The 18,180-nt window shown below is 34.0% G+C and overlaps 1 protein-coding gene across 12 annotated transcripts in view; it reads left to right on the top strand.

Annotated features, from left to right (window-relative positions):
- The window catches only part of Naaladl2 (N-acetylated alpha-linked acidic dipeptidase like 2), a 1,175,859-nt gene that overhangs the window by 445,356 nt on the left and 712,323 nt on the right, over positions 1–18,180 (top strand). Inside the window, exon 2 of one of the 12 annotated variants that reach the window (XM_048814260.1) lies at positions 16,184–16,235. The exons of the other annotated variants lie outside the window; for them this stretch is intronic. The gene's annotated coding sequence lies outside the window, so the exon portion shown is untranslated. The remainder of the gene's footprint in view (positions 1–16,183; positions 16,236–18,180) is intronic. 12 annotated transcript variants of the gene reach the window in all.

Genomic DNA, 18,180 nt, shown 5'->3' with positions numbered 1-18,180 from the left:
TAAAATTTGAGAAAATAATTCTGTGTACTAATTTTGTGTTATTTATTTATTTTTATTGCCAACAACTGTGTATTCATCTATCTGCTCATAGGGGAACTATAGTAGTAAATGATTTGGGGTTTCATTGCTCATAAGCTGCAGCTAGACATGGCTTTGGCAGATTCTAATCAGTAATATGACACAGAACATTAAACATGCACTTACCCTTGTTCCCATGAAACTAATTGAATCATTAAGTTATAGCCATTAGAAAACTGACCAAATGGTATGAACCTAAGTTATGAGCTTACTAGTGATCTAATTTCATTTCATTTACCAGTTTTGGCTTCTTTCTTCCTTCCCTTTTCCTCTATGGAACTATGTGAAGTAGTTGTTGAGTATACTACCTCTTACTTAAGGAGGACGTTAATCTGGGCTCCCCGATTCCATGATTGGAAATTTTTAGAATATGTTCTGCAGCATCAAATATTACTCAGTATATTTATAAATATCATTTAAAAAATATGGCTTTAATTAGTTTCCTATAAAATCTATGTGCCTCTCAGTGTCAGTGTTATCAGTGAAAACTTCAAACATACACCATTGAAAAGAAAGAGGTTGCCATATCAATCAAGGAATAACATGTGATCTCCAGAGACTGGGCCTCTCCTGTGTCTTGACTGACTCCCAGACCCATCTCAGTATATTGCACATAATAAGCATGGGTCAGCAAATGGGTAAATAAGCATTGCAAATTTAAAGATTTTCTTGAGGCATACACAGTATTTAGCTTTCAGGAACCTGTTTTTACCATGGGCCAATTACTTATCATATCATATTCTCAAAGCTCTGACTTACATTACTGTAGCAATTCATGAAAGACTGGTAGCTCTTGGTTCTTGCTGGTTTTAAGGGAAAAAAAAAATTCTATTGCAACAGTGAGCAAAGGATACTGAAGTTACAATTTATAATGAGATTTGTGAAGAATTTTCTCAAGAAGGAAAGTCTGCTTATGCTTTACTTTTATAAATTTCAAACTGATCTTTCTTCAAAGCTTTGCTCATATATCCATTAATTGCATCAAATTATACTAAAAATATAACATTGTCTAGTTTCATTAATTCTCTTATAATACCAAATTGGTTCCTTTTTCCTGATGGTTCTGATCCTTATAGTGACTTCCTCATTCTCTCCATTTACAGAGTGGCACTCTCAGTTATATTTCTGATGTCCATGGCACATTATTTTTTGAAATTTAAAACTTTGTGTCTATAATATTTCAGTATCATCTTAACTGTCCTTCTTAGCTTTACCTCAATTACAATGTAGACTATGTCTAATTCTTGGGTTATTATCTCAAAATATCACTTTGATTATGCTACTTTTCAGGTCAAAAGTCTTCAAGGCTATTCAATATTTTCAGTGTGAGTAGCCAAATTACTTGCATTTACAATCCTTTATAATATAGGGCTCTCACTGCTCTCCGCTATCTATCTGTACACTCTCTCTCCACACCCCCTTTGCCTCTGAGATTCTTGCCAGCACTGTCTGCCTCCAGCAAAGCTATTATCATCTCTAGGCAGTTTGGTCTTCAGTAGCAGACTCCGTGTCCTAATGCATTTTGACTTCTGAGGGGAAACACTATCATTTTCAGAATTCTTACTATTAAAAAAAAAACACAAAATGTTTTCTTGGCTAGTAGAAATAAACAGAACATCAGAAGACAAACTCTTCTGCATTATGTAATTATCAGTGAAAGGATGGTGAACCAGCATCTCCAGGAAATGAGAGGAATTTATCATCAAAAGGAAAAAAAAAAGAGTTGGGAAGCACTGCTCTTCCTGAAAATGCTCAATCTGCTATTTATTCTTTCATCTGCTTTTTCCTCAGTCCACAAGATTGTAAACTCCCTGACTGCAAAGATCATGCTTCTTATGTTAACCACTGTGTTTCCAGTGCTTGGTGCAAAGTAGACAACGAACAAATATTTTTTGAACTGACACAGTGCCTAGTTACATGCTATATTGTGGGAGTATAAAGATAAAAAGATAAAAAATTCTGATCTCCAAATAGCTCACAAGGTATTAGGGGCAACAAACTCATGGTATGGAAAACTGCAAATCAATGTAAGCACTTTAATGGAGGTGTGCATGGAATTCAATAGTCTCAAAATCTTTTTCCTCAAGTGTTTCAAATTGAGCTTGCAGACAAATAAAACTGCCAAGTCTCCTCTACACAATCTTGCCTTCATTTAAAACTTCTAGTATACTAGCCCTCCTGCAAAACTGCCTTCTTGCATGTGGCATCGTTCTTTAAGGGGAGTAAGGGAAGAGGATATTTAAATTGCTATGTATACATATAATTTTTGAAATTAAGACAACTATTCTTCATAGATTGCTTGCATGTCTGAGGCATATGAGAGAGAACATAGCTCTTTGATAGTTGATCATTGTTTTTAATTGATAGATTAAATGGAAAAAAGTCTGTAGATTGTAAAATTGTTCAGTGCTGCATCTGAAGAACTTGGATATTGTGAGGGCACTAATAAATATTTTGTAACCATTATAGAATGTTCCTAATTGGGGGCTATGTGTTCTAATAGAGAAATTTCAAGGACTTTAATTGTCTACTTGATTTCAGAGAATAGAACATTGGATAATTACCTGAAAAATTGGGTTCCAATTTTGACTCAGATTACAAATGTACAATATAGCGTATGTCATGCCATTAATGTCTTTTCAAATGTGCCTTTCATCCAAGTCCATAATATTTGGGCAGCTAGAGAGAGTGATGCAATTAAAGGTTATGAATGTTGCTGCTCCCTATAACCATGGCTGGTTAAACTCAGTTAGATAAAGCCCAGAGTTAATAAGGCCAGGGTCAAGAGTTTAATCTCTTTTGTGGTCCAGCTACCTTTCATTCTATTCCTGGCCAAAGACTAGACACCAAATTCTGCCTGCCAACTCTCAAAGGCATGCTTTGGCTGAGAGAGATTGATGGGGAATATATAGATGTATCAACAGAAATCAATCTTACTAGGAAAAAACAACTCAGTATATATTCCAGCAGCAGCAGAAGCAGCATCTGAAATGATCCATTCATGTATCTATTGCAAATTTGCAAAGTGCCTGCCTTAGGTCTAATATTCTACTGAACCCTGGGGAGATGGAGAGTACAATATTCCCACCCTCAGGTTTATTTGTTTTAAGGACCTCAAATTTGCTAGGGCTACTGTTTGGACTGTTAGGAGTATCGTGGGATTTTCATTCTCTGGTTGTTGCTTGGTTAGAAGATAGTTGTACTAAAGCCTTTGTTTTTATCTGAAAATATTACAATAGGAATTTTTGTACACAGTTAAAAAATGGGGAGGTCTAAATAAATCAACGTCATTTAATTTTTTTTTATATTGTGTCCTATAATGATCTTTGGGAATTTCCTGAAACTTTTGAGAAAAATGACAAAAATATGATAAATTAGAACTAGGTAGAATATTTTCCTACATGCTTTCAAATCAATCTTCTAAAAAGAATTTTAAAAAAGATGTAGTATTGTTATGAGTTCTTCTGAGTACCAGATACCAGCCTGGGCTCTGGAATTACTACATCTTTCCCTTCTAACCCATGGAGGATATGTTCCAAACTCCAAAAAGGGAAGCCTGAAACTGTGTTAGTATCAAACACTATATATCTTTTCTCCATATATAAACATACCTATGATAAATTTTAATTTAGAAATTAGGCACATTAAGAGATTAACAACAATGACCAATAAGAAAAAAGACTATTATAATAACATGATAAGTAAAAGTTATGAAAATGTGGCCTCTCTCAAAACATCTTATTGCACTGAACTCAACTTTTCTTTTTGTGAGGATGTGAGATATTCTTGCCTCTGTCAACTTGAATGGTTACCAAGTAACTAACAGGAAGGTAGTGTATACAGATACTAGACAAAGAGATAATTCACATCTAGGCAGGATAGAGTGGAACACTGTGAGATTTACTATGCTACATAGAATGGTGCACAATTTAAAAGTTACAAATTATTTATTTCTGGAATTTTCAATATAATATTTTCAGATCACAGTTGACCCAGAGTAACTAAAACCATGCAAGGCAAAAATACAGACAAGGGGGAGGGTAACAGTGACTGCCATATCATCTACAGATACAGGAAGGCTACAAATCAGCATTGATATCATAGAAGTACATTTTCTCAGGATACATTTGTAAACAAATAGTAAGAGAGATTTTTACATTTTACAACGTATTAGACTTTCCTTGATTTTAGTATAATTTATTCATATTTAAAATTATGCCTCATTGTTCCTTAAAAAATTATTTGGGGTATCTCACAAATAGCATTCATTCAGTATTAGGCAAAATAGACTTAGTAGGAAAAGGAAGAAAAAAATATATATCGTAAAATTAATATTTTTGCGTCTAAGAAACTAATATGAGTTGCATCTTCCTTTTGGCCATAAAAAAAAAAAACAAGAACTATCAATCACTACAGAGCTTTCACTATCAGAAAGGAGAAATCTTACAAATATCTCAGTTGTTTTTGACAAAAAATTCAAGAAGTACAACCTTTTCATATCAAGATACTAAATGACAAAAATAGCCACTGTCTGTTTTAAGGCTCATAACAAATATACTTCTTGGCCTCAGTAAAAACAATGAAAAGTTTCACAATATACTGCAAGACAATACATGTGATTCAACAAGATATCAAGCTATTATGGACAGAATAGGGTACTTTCTGATACTATAACTTTGAGGAATAGAACTGAGATTTCAGCATTGTGTTGGGTTCCATATCCCTTACAATTTCTTCTAAATATAATTTATCTTGGCCAATTCATCATAGCAGTTGACACAATATTATGTATATAGCACTTACCTTGTAAAGGTAACAGAGTTTGGAGGCTTTAAAATTCTGTGGGACTACAGAAGAGCAGTGGAAATATTCTTCGGTATCAGAAAACATTCTCTTCTACGATTTTTGATCATATTTACATAAGCTAGTACATTTTCTACCCTTACATTTCCCCCTAAAAAATGATAATAATACCAATTCTCTCTGTTATAAAAGTTTATGATGTTGAAAATAATAATGCACACACGATTTATATAAATCACTACACTGCTTTAAAGACATAATATCCACTTATTTAAAATAAATATTTGTATATATATGTTTATATAATATATATTATGATTATATAATAATGTAAAGTATTATTAAATTGGACTAATCTATGTTAAAATTTTTATGGTCCAAGTACTCTATGATTATCTCTATGTATGATTGTAACTGCATTCTTTGTATAAAATTATTAAAAGCTCAAGTGAGAGAAAAGTAGAAAAAATTAAAGCAAAAAGGAGAAAATAAGTAGCAGTCATGAGTGTATTACTAAAATGCAAAATGGCCAAGTGGATACTTCATGTATCTTAACCCAAAATAGGAGATCCCTGCAAGATAAGTGATACTTTTAAAAGAAAATAGGAAACAACTGTTTGTAGGGAGTAAACTTTATTTAAAATCAAATAAGAGGGATGAAAGAAGCCAAATATCTTGAGAGAAAAACATTCACTATTCACATAATATTATTGTGTGCATAACAGTGAAAAACAATCTTTTTAAAAATGTAAAACTTTTTTTTTAATATTGTAGAACAAAGTAATAACATCAAAAGACCAGCAATAATCTTTCTTTTTTAGTTTTACTTTTTAATAGCTGAAAACAAGTTAATAAAATCACATACATTCTAACAGAGAGTAGTGGCTTACACATTTTGGAGTGTCACTGATTGTCTTGGTAATGCAAAAAACAATATAGGAGATGAGTATGAGGCTGGGATTGCCACCCACGCCAGGTACACAAATAGCATTTTCATGTGTAAAAATGTTTATTAGGTTTAAAAAGTGAGAGAAGATGAACATGTCTGAAAGCATCTGTTAACTTTTGAAAGATTTAAGTTAGATAACTAAAATGCTACACTTCAAAAAGTAAATTTGAATTAAATACTCACTTTTTTCACTTTAGGGATAATTATTGCTTTTGATTCCAGATATTGAAATTATAATTGGATGGTTATCTTTTAAAATTGTGTAAGGAGACTTCGTGAAGGGTAGTAGAAAACATAAACTAATTCAAGTTGTGGGAAGGAGGGCTTTGATGTCCACAGATGAGCAACAGGCATATAAAAATGTTTTCAGTGTATATATTTTAAATCATATTGTTAGGGGACAGACAGATGAGGATGGTGGGAACATGAAGTTAAGAGAATTTAAAATTGACCCACCATGCTGACCCCCACATTCTTTCTTTGCCAAAAAGCAATTTACTTGAAGCCCTGCCTAGTCTAAGTGGACATATGTCACATTCCTCAGTTAACTACCTTTTATCTGCAAGGAAATGAAGTCAGGAAATAACATCAAAAAGAGAAACCCAAGTTTTTTTTTAATGGGAGAGATTTGGGGAGACCCTTTTCACAGACCAGATTCCAGAAGATAAGGCTAATTCCTCTTAACCATGAAATCTATAAAAATGATTAAGAATCCAACTAGAACCAGTCAGCATGGGCCAAGGTGACATGAAGCTGTCCTGGCCATAGGGACTTGAAAGTCTGATGTCACCCTGCTATTAGTCGAAAGTCAAAGAGGTGGACCTCTGTGTAAACTTCTCTGGGATCCCCAGTGAAATAAGAGTGCAGGAGAGGCACATTGTCTCCTCTCTCAGAGGACTTGCTCTCTCCCTTGAGAGTGCCCCCTTTCCCTTCAAAAAAACTAATTTCTGCTACACTGAGCAACATGTCTGAAGTCTTTCTGACTCGATTACAAGAATTTGAGTTTGAACAGGGGTCTTAGCAGTGCTTCAGTGTCTTGGAAAACCCAGCTTTGTGCCAATGTTAGAAATGACTAAACTTGGCCAGTACTACATAACAAAGAGTTATTAAAAGATGTTATAGGATGATGGTTGGTTGTGAAAAAGATCACTTTTAAAATAAATTATGCACTAATTCTTGTGCTACAATTTTCTAAGCATGTGATCTTCATCAAGTTTCATGAACTCTATAATTCTGTTTTCTTATCAATGAAAAATAGATAATAATATTACTTCATAGGGTCATTGGGCATAGTAAATGAAAGAGGTATTTAAGAATGTGAAATTTTGGCAACTTTTATTAATATAAAACACAACTTCTAAGAGCTTTGTAACAATTTATTTCCAAACTTTGTCATGGGATGTCATTAAGTGCATGAGAAAGTTTCATTACTTTAGAGAAAATAAGATTTTAAAAAAATTTAAAAGCACTGAAACTATTTTAGTAAATGCAGAAAATGTAGGATCAAAAAACGTTTTGGAAAAATATAGGTTTGTATTCACCATCTCTCCATCTTGGTTTTCATCTCTGTTTAGCTATTCTTAACAATGAATTGCTAAATTAACAATGGAAGGAAATTCTCCTATACTAACGAAAGGCTTAATTCTGTTGATTCAATGGCTTTATAAAGTTCCAGGAAGTATCAGTGGGAAAATACACACTGTTAGGTATAACCTTATGTGCTTTGGAGGCTAGAGAATTGTTTGAAGAATGGAGGAGAGATAAATATTTGACCACAAGTAGGCAGGAGTTCAGAATATGTATCTGGAAAGTTCAAATCGCTGACTTAGTGGTAAGCAGTATCTTCCTGTTAACAGATGAAAAAGCATCTGTGGTTGAATATAAATGAAAAAAAACTGCCTCACAGAGACCCTAAACTTCAATGCCTTCAGGCACAAGCAGTTCAAATAAAGAATGAGGCTTGGTGTATGGCATTAAGGAGGAGAAGTTGCAATGCACTTGTAGAGCCCAAATGAAAAGACTCAAAAATTTTTTCCCCCTGAAAACTAATGAGCACACTAACAAACATTTCTACAGGCTGGATCAGGCCTTCCTAAAGGCTCCCTCAGACCTTAACTTAGCAGAATCCTCTGCATGTAACAACAATATAATTGTAACTTCCATACCTTAGTCTCATCTTTGTCATCTGTTTTAGTGAAGATGATGAATGGAGGAATTCAGAGGGTTTAGATTTGTGTGTTCTTTATTTTCAAGTGCAATCCTTGGAAAGAATGTTAACATTTTACCCTACACACACCTATACTCACATACAACATACTCCACTCCTCTATGAAACAAAACTTTTGTTTATTTAATGTGTATTGATTCAGATTATAGCAGGTGCAGATATATCTGGTAGCAAACTAGAATTGGTGCCAATGAATGAAAAATGGAGTTGTACATCAGTAATTTCCTAAATGCTCCCGTATCCAAAGCAGCACAGGTGGAGAAAAACTGTATGAAATCAAAAATTAATTCCATTTTCAATTACAAATACATATCCCGACAAAATACTATAAAAATCAGAATCATTGGACTGGGGTTGTAACTCAGTGGTAGAGCACTTGCCTAGCACGTGTGAGGCACTGGGATTGATTCTCAGCACCACATAAAGATAGATAAATAAATTAATAAATAAACAAACAAACAAATAAATAATGAATAAAGGTATTGGGTCCATCTACAACTAATAATATTTTTTTTTAAAAAATCAGAAGCCTTATGAAAAAAGCAATATATTGTTTATTATGTAACATAATCAGTTCAATTATAAAGACCTCTGTGACCAGATACTCAAATGAAAAAAGAAATTAATTCTGATACCCTGATGATACCACATAAATTTCAAATTACAATGAGTATTCAATATGCTTCTTCCCCAAATCTTGTTTTACAAGATTTTTTTCTCTTTATCTGATCAATAGAAGATATCTACTCTTCCAATTTATCATAGTCTTAATATGGTGTATTTTCTAGGTCAAAACAAAAGAAGAAAAAAAAGAACATGAGACAGATATAAAACACTGGTAGAAACCAATTTGCTTGCTGCTACCTAGAAATTTTATATTTTGGCAATGACCCAGACTTGTATCCAATACCTTGAAATGGCAAATGGTTGCTTTTTAAGCTTTCAGGTCAGATCAGGCATTTGTTTTGAAGATCTAGATAAAGAAAAAATATCTTCTATTTGTATGTTTTGAAATGCTTTATCTTGTGTCTAGATGGAACCAAACTAAAAGTGTATCTGGAATTATTCACCTGTAAGAAGGCAATGTAAGTCAATACAATCAAGGGCATTTTAGCTAGAAGCTGAAATTAACCTTCAGAAACTTTGCAATCCAGATGTGAGCTGCTCTGTATCAGCAAGCGGAGCAACTGTTACTTAAAAGGTTTCCTGTGCCAATCAAAAGTAAACAAGGTGAGGTGATCTCAATATACTTTCTTGATGTGTTTGAGTCACTTATTCTTTCTGCTTCAACAAACCAAAATACTTTTAAAAGCATCTTTTACTTTGAGGAATAAGTTGGACTGAAACATGTATCATACCACAGAAGTACTTACTTCAGGCAAAAATAAACAGATATAAAACTTTTAACAATTTCCCTCTTTGATTTTTCTTACTTTAAAATGTGAAGATAAGTTTATGGGTAAGGATAATTTTTACATATTTGGCATAGAGTCTAATTAAGGATTAAGATTTCTAAAATGTCCTTGGTTGAGCTGGACTTTGAGGCTATTTTTGTATCATTTTTCTCCTAACCAGAAGTATGTACATTAATTCAAACAAAAATTTCAGACATTTTAAATACATCAGTAAATAATTATCAAAAAATTTCATGAAGTTTTTACTTGAAAATTCAATATCTTCTATAAATTCTAAAGTAGTTTATACATTTAAAAGTTATAAAATCTCCTAAATGATCAAAGGAATATTGATAACATCCCCTAGATGGTGTTAGGTTTATAATATAAATATCAGAAAACATAAGCATAGATTAAGGATTTAAATGATTATAATACTTAAGTGTTCTACCTTCCAACACATTTGTCACAAGCCAAAATTTTGAAAATAAAAATCAACATTAATTCTGTTGTTTGCAAATTAAACTGAAAATGGCAGTGAGTCTTAAATGAGTTGCTCCATTGTGCTTATACGTTCTTCATTTGTAAGTTGGCATCTTTTGGAAATAAAATGTCCTGTAGAGTCTAAATGTTATTTTTTAAGTAGTGAGATTATGTATTCCCTTAAGGAATAGATGAATATTATGCACTGTTTTCCCAGAAAACTGCACATATTCATATATAAAATTAATATTTGCATGTAATTTTAAGCTGCTCCAATTGAGGTATTATCACAAAAGATAAAAGATACATAGTGGAAGAGGTACTAATTTAAAGCTTTAAAACTTTGTTTTGTAAGTTAGCCTTCTTGGATTATGTCATAGATCATCTAATTCTCCCAGGTCTGTCTGTTTTTTGTCCAGCTGCTTCCCTTGGCAATCTCCATTCAGCAAGAGCTAAGCTCTCATTAGAGTATAATCTAATGTGATTTTCTTTATCAAATATTTATTTTTTCAAATTTGTTATATATGACAGCAGAATTCAATTCATATTACACATATGCAGCACAATTTTTCAAGTCTCTGGTTGTACACAAAGTAGATTCAGACCATTTATGTCTATACACATGTACTTAGAATAATCATGTGCATTTCATTCCACCCCTATGCTCCCTCCCATCTCCTCCCCCCTCTTTGCCCTGTCTAAATTTCCTCTATTCCTCCCATACTCAGTCCCCATTCCCATTATGAATCAGCATTCTCATATCAAAGAAAACATTTGGCCTTTGTTTTTGGGGGATTGGCTTAATTCACTTAGCAAAATATTCTCCTACTCCCTCCATTTACCTGCATATGTCATGATTTTGTTCTCTTTTAATGCTGAGTAATATCCCATTGTGTATATATACCACAGTTTCCCTATCCATTCATCTACTGGAGGGCATCTGGGTTGGTTCCACAATTTAGCTATTGTGAATTGTGCTGCTATCTCTCACCATGCATAAAACTCAACTCAAAGTGGACCAAGGACCTAAGAATTAAACCAGAAACCTGTGCCTAATAGAAGAAAAAGTAGGCCCAAATCTCCATCATGTTGGATTAGGCCCCAACTTCCTTAATAAGATTCCTATAGTGCAAGAATTAAAATCAATAGTCAATTAATGAGATGGATCAAACTACAAAGCTTCTTCTCAACAAAATAAACCATCATTGAGGTGAATAGGAATCCTACAGAATGGGAGCAAATTTTTACCACTCGCACAGAAGATAGAGCACTAATCTCTAAGATATATAAAGCACTCAAAAATCTTAACACCAAAAAGACAAACAACTCAATCAATAAATGGGCCAAGGAACTAAACAGACAATTCTCAGAAGAGAATATACAATCAGTCAACAAATATATGAAAAAAAGTTCAACATCTCTAGCAATTAGAGAAATGCAAATCAAAACTACTCTAAATTTTCATCTCACTCCAGTCAGTGTGGCAACTATTAAGAGTACAAACAAAAAGTTGGTGAGGATGCCAGGGAAAAGGCACACTCCTACATTGCTGGTGGGACTGCAAATTGGAGCAGCCAACCTGGAAAACAGTATGGAGATTCCTTGGAAAACTTGGAATGGAACCACCATTTGACCCAGCTATCCCACTCCTTGTTCTATACCCAAAGGACTTAAAAACAGCATACTACAGGGACACAGCCACATCAATGTTTATAGCAGCACAATTTAAAATCTAATGTGATTTGAATTTTAAAAATTAGTAAACAAACTTGAACCAGAATGAAACTACTGGTTTCTAATCAAAAGATGGGAAAGATTTGTAAAAAGCATATTAGGTTTACAAAAAAGTACACAGTGACATCTGAATTATTGTCTTTGATCTATCATGTGTTTTACAAGTACAAGAAAAACTTGGAAGATGGGTGTTGACACCTGCAGCCTACCAGTTTGCAAATATATGCAGAAAAACTGAAAGAACAACATGGCATCCTGGTAAAAGTATCAAAAAAAGGTAATTTGAAGAAATAACACCTCACCTAGACAAGTCTGTTTTTGTAATTTAATATGATTATATTGAAAAATGAAGTAAGTCTAAATTGCAACATCCTGTTATAAAATATCACTATATACAGGGAGAATGATACTCAGGCCCATTTATCTTTCTGAGGTTTCCTTATATTACAAACAGCACAAAAAAAGGATCCTCATTCTAAAAGAATATATGTTTGGTTTCTCCAGAGGGAGTAGAAGACATTATCTCTGTGTGAATCTTCCAAAGATTTCTTAGCAACATGCAATAGGGGCTTTAAACACTTACTTTTTATAAAGTCTTCTTGTCAGGCAATATATACGTTAGAAATTAGCAGTTCCTCCAGTTGTAAAACCTTGACATTGACTATAATTGAGGAGGTTAGTGCTGGTGTGTTCATAAGTATTACCTGTCATTTGAAATATGACAGTGCTGTAACTGCAAGACCTTGGGGATGCTTGTGTGTTGGCACTGCCATCTGACTGCCTTAGAAACTGCCAGACAATCTTCTTAATGCCTCCGACCCTGAGATAATTAACATGGCCCTAGAGGCTTCTTCCTTTTCCATTTTCACACTTGTTGTTTAATAAGTTGTTTGCTGCCACCCATTCTTTTCTCTGATTTAACGGTTTGCCTTTAAAGAGAAAGGTAGTTCAGTCCCATTAGGTTATTGTTACAGACATTGCCTCTGTGTACAAGTTGCCTATATACAAGTTTTGTTGCTTTCCTGAAAATTAAAATATATTTCTAATGTTGTTTTCAATCTTGCATTTGATTCCTATAAATGTATTTTACAATGAGGCAAACAACTTATCTGAGATATAGATACTTCCTTTGGCAGTTGTGTTATGCATCATGTAGAATAGCAATGATAAAATGAGTGTCAAAAATAGAACCCCAATTTAAAAGCCTTCAGGGCAGATTTGATAGGATTTTAGTTTCTATGTTACCAAGGGTGCAACCAAGAGTTAAAACAACTTGCTTCTTCTTCCTTTAAGGTAAAAGTTATTGATTTGCAATTAGCACTGTGTAGAATTTGCAAAATTAGTTTGTAAATTCTGAACAACTCTTTATAAAGTTTAAGAAATTTAAAGAGAATTCTTCAAATGTAGTACTACAAACCTTTAATATAAAGAGGCATAAAACATCAAGAGTGGAATGTATTTAGTTTCACCAAAGAATTAAATGATTTTGTACAAATAGCTAATGGAATTCAAAGTGAGTGTATGTGTGTGTGTGTGTGTGTGTGTAATATACTATGTTTGAAGAAAGATGACTATATTTTAGATATATGTGAAAAATATATATACATATTTATACTAGTGGAGAAAATTAATCAAGAAATCTGTGCCTCTCTTGAACAACTGGCACATTTGTATATCACTTGAGCACCACAGATATTGAAACCAATTTTAGACTTTATTTTGGCTGCTAGCAGCTAGAAAGCAAATTTGTGACCTGTTTTGTAGTTGTTTAGGACAACTTAGACATTGTCTCAAAATAAAAAATAAACAGGCAGTATATGTAGCTCAGTGGTGGAGTGCCTCTGGGTTCAATCCCTGGTACTGCTAAACAAAAACAAAACAAAAAAAAGACAAAAACCTCACAAAGGTACAAACACCCAGGGAAAACAGAATTTTAGATCTCAGGTAACGGACAGATACGTAGAAGCATGATTAGGAAGAAAAAGCAGGAGGGGATTTGACCTAATGTTAATAAACTGGGGAACTTAGCAAGACCCCTGTGTTCAGATTCTTCTTGACCTCTGGGTATAGTGATGGACATCTCTGGATTGAAAGTGTTATGACCTATCTTTGGGTGAAGTAGATAATTCCTGTATGACCATCCATCAGAGTAATAAAGTTCAGAGTGATATTGCTTTTGTGTTTTTCTCAATTGCCAAGATTGTGTATTGTGGTATATCATACTCTGGGCTCTGACAATACACAAACACATATATTATACTTTTTACCAACTATAGAAATAATACAAATTAGTTGTAGTAAAAAGCATTAAATTGTATAATGAATGTTTTATGGGATTTCAAACAAACTAAAGAGATAATCATTATTAATTTTTTTCCATTTTATTTTCTTATCTTGCTATTTTTGTCTTTTTTTTTCAATAAGTATATCATAAATATTTTCCATATCACTATCCTTCAAGTAGGTAAAATTAATGATTTCAAAACATCCCATCAAGTTAATATAATTTTAAATAGCTAAATTCACATATCATGTTAAGACTCTTAAATACTTTAAAACAAAATGTTAATCAATTACCTTACATTAAATATTTTATATCAAGGTTATTAATATAGTCCTATAATTCTTTATCATTTTATAAAATTAATAATTTCTCACAAATAAATGTACTCGCTATATTTATATAGTAGGCATTCTACTAAATTTTGAATAAATTCAGTAATCTCATATATGAAGAATTCTGCTCATTGCTTGTGATGAATGTCTACAATGTGCCAAGTGTTCACTAAACAATCCTCATTTGCACATTCCAATGTCAGCACACAGGTATCACCATAGGGACCTACATCACAGAAACAGGGAGCATAATCCAATCAATCAGCCAACTAACAGATTGTTTTAAAAATTCTGGGCCTTTATCTTCTACTTCTTCACTGTGTTCACATTTCTTAAAGTTCTTCAAAGAAGTTTTCTTAAATACTAAATTAAAAAAATAGTACCCCTAAATCTATCATTCTTTAATCACATATTTTTCATCATAGGACTTTTACTACCAGAAATTTTATTACAAATATAGCTTTTTAATTATGTTACCAAGTTATTTAGGGGTTTCAACTCATTTGGGCATAGCTGCTAATGAGAATTAATGAGAATTAATTTTTTCCAGTAATTGCTTTCAACTCTAATCATTCCTGAAAAGTTCCTTCTATAACTCTCTTTATTGATGTCGTCTCAGTGTTTAAGACTTTCCTCTTCCTTCGCACTCAACACATGCTACTGCTTTCTAAAACATAGTTTCAAATGCCATGATTTTATTCTCTTTTATTGCTGAGTAATATTCCATTGTGTATATATGTCACATTTTTTTAAATCCATTTCTCTACTGAAGGGCATCTAGGTTGGTTCCACAGTTTAGCTATTGTGAATTTTGCTGCTATAAACATTGATGTGGTTGTGTCCCTGCATTTGCAGGTAAATGGATGGAATTGGAGAAGATAATGCTAAGTGAAGTTAGCCAATCCCCAAAAGACAAATGCCAAATGTTTTCTCTGATATAAGGTGACTAACTCATAGTGGGGGAGGGAAGGGAGAGCATAGGAGGAATAGATGAACTCTAGATAGGGCAGAGGATTGGGGGGGGTAAGAGAGGGGAAAGCGGGTAGCAATGATGGTGGAATGTGATAGACATCATTATTCAAAGTACATGTATGAAGACATTAGTTTGTGTGAACATACTTTATGTACAAATAGATATATGAAAAATTGTGCTGTATATGTGTAATAATAATTGCAATGCATTGTGCTGTCATGTATTTAAAAAATACATGACATTTAAATGTATTTAAATACATTTAAAAATATTTAAAATCAACTAAAACAACAATGACAACAACAACATAGTTTTTTTTAAAATGGAAAAGCAACAATGTGATCATGCCATATAACTTATCCTTCATTCACCCAGGGTTAAGGAAAGAAAGAAGGGATAGATGAGGCAGCAAGGTTGGGGTGGAGAAGAGTGATGATTCTGTTTTTTTGATGGGGTTGGCTCTGACAATATGATGGTGTCTATGAATATGTTGTTAGTGGTTTGTCCTAACTCTTGTTTTCTGAGGGATGTACCACCATCACCATAAAAGATCTCTGACCTCTGCAGTGGTATATGAGCTCAACTCTTTCTGTCCCTTTACTACCTAGCAGCCACATGAACAGCCCCTTCGTTATCCACATGTTCCACCACAGGGAGCTGCAGGAACCACTTCTAAGTTCTTGAAATGTCACAAAAGTGTGATGGGGGTACCCTAGACCTGGGTCCTTTAAAGCCAGTTATTTTAAACCCTAAGAAGTTTATATACTAGAAAAGGACACCAATATCTACATTTGCTTTCAATACATTTCAGGAACTATCCTCTTTCATCATTTTGGGGGAAAATATACAGAAAAGTCCAGTGTGCCGTGTTTCTATGCTCCTGGATTCTTCTTAGCATTCCTGTAACATTGTCTGCTTTATGATAGGATGGTGGTTTCCATGATCTCTGAAGCACTGATCACCAACTGGGGAGGAGATGTGAGTATTCCCCTGATGCTAACTCCTTAAGACCTCATGAGTGGGTCTAGGGAAAAGGAAAGCAGAGAGAAGGACAATTATCTTTACAATTATCACTTCCTGCATATCCCTGGCTCATCTCCCTGCTCATTAATCTTTCTGCATATTCACTGAGTGTCAGTGAATAGAGCAGGCTATTGGTGGCATTAGGACTGTCTCTCCCATTCACAGTATACAAACACTACTGTCAAATTAGTAATAGAATACTGGGAAACTTTTGAAACTTTTTGAAAACTCTTATTTTTTTTAAGATTTATTTTATTTTATTCTATTTGTTATATATGAGAGCAGAATGTGATTCAATTTATATTGCACATATAAAGCACAATTTTTCGTATCTCTGGTTGTACACAAAGTGGAGCCACATCATTCATGTCTTCATATATGTACTTAGGGTAATGATGTCCATCTCATTCCACCATCTTTCCTACCCCCATGCCTCCTCCCTTCCCCTCCCTCCCTTTTGCCCTATCTAAAGTTCATCTATTCCTCCCATGTTCCCCCCATTCCCATTATGAATCAGCATCTTTATATCGAGAAAACATTTGACCTTTGGTTTTGGGGATTGGCTTACTTCACTTAGCAAAATATTCTACAACTCCTTACATTTAACTGCAAATGCCATGATTTTGTTTTCTTTTAATTCTGAGTAATATTCCATTATGTATATATACCACATTTTCTTTATCCATTCATCTACTGAAGGGTAAACTGGTTCGACAGTTTACCTATTGTGAATTGTGCTGCTATAAAGATTGATGTGTCTGTGTTCCTGTAGTATGCTGTTTTTAAGTTTTTTGGGTAGAAACAGAGGAGTGGGATAGCTGAGTCAAATGGTGGTTCCATTCCCAGTTTTCTGAGGATTCTCCATACTGCTTTCCATATTGGCTGCACCAATTTGCAGTCCCACCATCTATGCTATGCCCCAGGCCAACATCATTCTAAATGGAGAAAATTCTTATTTGATTATTCATATAAACTGATCTAACCTGCCCTTTCTCTCATCAATCTAAACCACTCTTATTGTTCCTTCCTCCCCAAGAGACCAGAGTTGATATTTGCCCTTTTTGTTCCTAGACGATCACTCTCCTAGAAACGCTCACCTTCTCTGCCCACATCTAAATCTTACCCATGCTAAAGAGACTTAGGAGAATTCATTTCCAGTATGTATCAGCAAAACCCTTTGTGTCAGTGTCATTAGTCATCCCTTGGTACCAATTCCTGTAGTTACGTCTCAGTCTCCAGTCCTTACCTCTGAGGACCCTGGTCTGACCTCCTATGGTTATTCTTCTTACCCATGATTTCAGTCAGCTAAGACCAAAAGATTCTACCCATGAATTAAAAATTTCTTTTTAGAGTTATTTTATTACTTAAAGAGCAAAAATGACATGAGCAAAAATAGTTGTTGTAGCACCCTCTTGCTGAGATGTTACTTCCATTCTGCAACCAACCAGTTGTGTAGTCTTCTGTTGTATCCTAAGTGGAGCAGGGTAGTGGGGGCAGAGTGCTTCAGACCTCAACAGAACACAAGAGGAAATAAATTGTTACATGACAGCATCTCTGGAAGATTAGGAGGAATGAAGGGATTGACCTTGTAGCAAATACTTTCAAGCCTTCCAAGCTCCTGAGTTATAGGAGAATAACAAGACTTGGGTCAGTTGGGGATAAGCCTATGTGAGGACATTCGAGGTTTTCAGAACTCTATGGCAGAGTGATTTCCCTGCATTGGGACGGATCTGGATTTCACAGTTCTTCTTCCCCAAGCCCAAACTCTATGGTTTCTAAACTCAGAATCCTCTGTCAAAATGGCCTTATGTTTGCTTCTCCACCTTATGTGAATTTCTTTCTTAGGGTCTTCATTCCAAGGTGGAGTGTATGCTCATATGCATGCCCCGATGTAAGGGAT

The sequence above is a fragment of the Marmota marmota genome, unplaced genomic scaffold (assembly GCF_001458135.2).
Source record: "Marmota marmota marmota unplaced genomic scaffold, marMar, whole genome shotgun sequence".
Lineage (NCBI taxonomy): Eukaryota > Metazoa > Chordata > Mammalia > Rodentia > Sciuridae > Marmota > Marmota marmota.
Note: the sequence above shows the minus strand (reverse complement) of the source record. Positions and strands in the feature narration are given on the sequence as shown.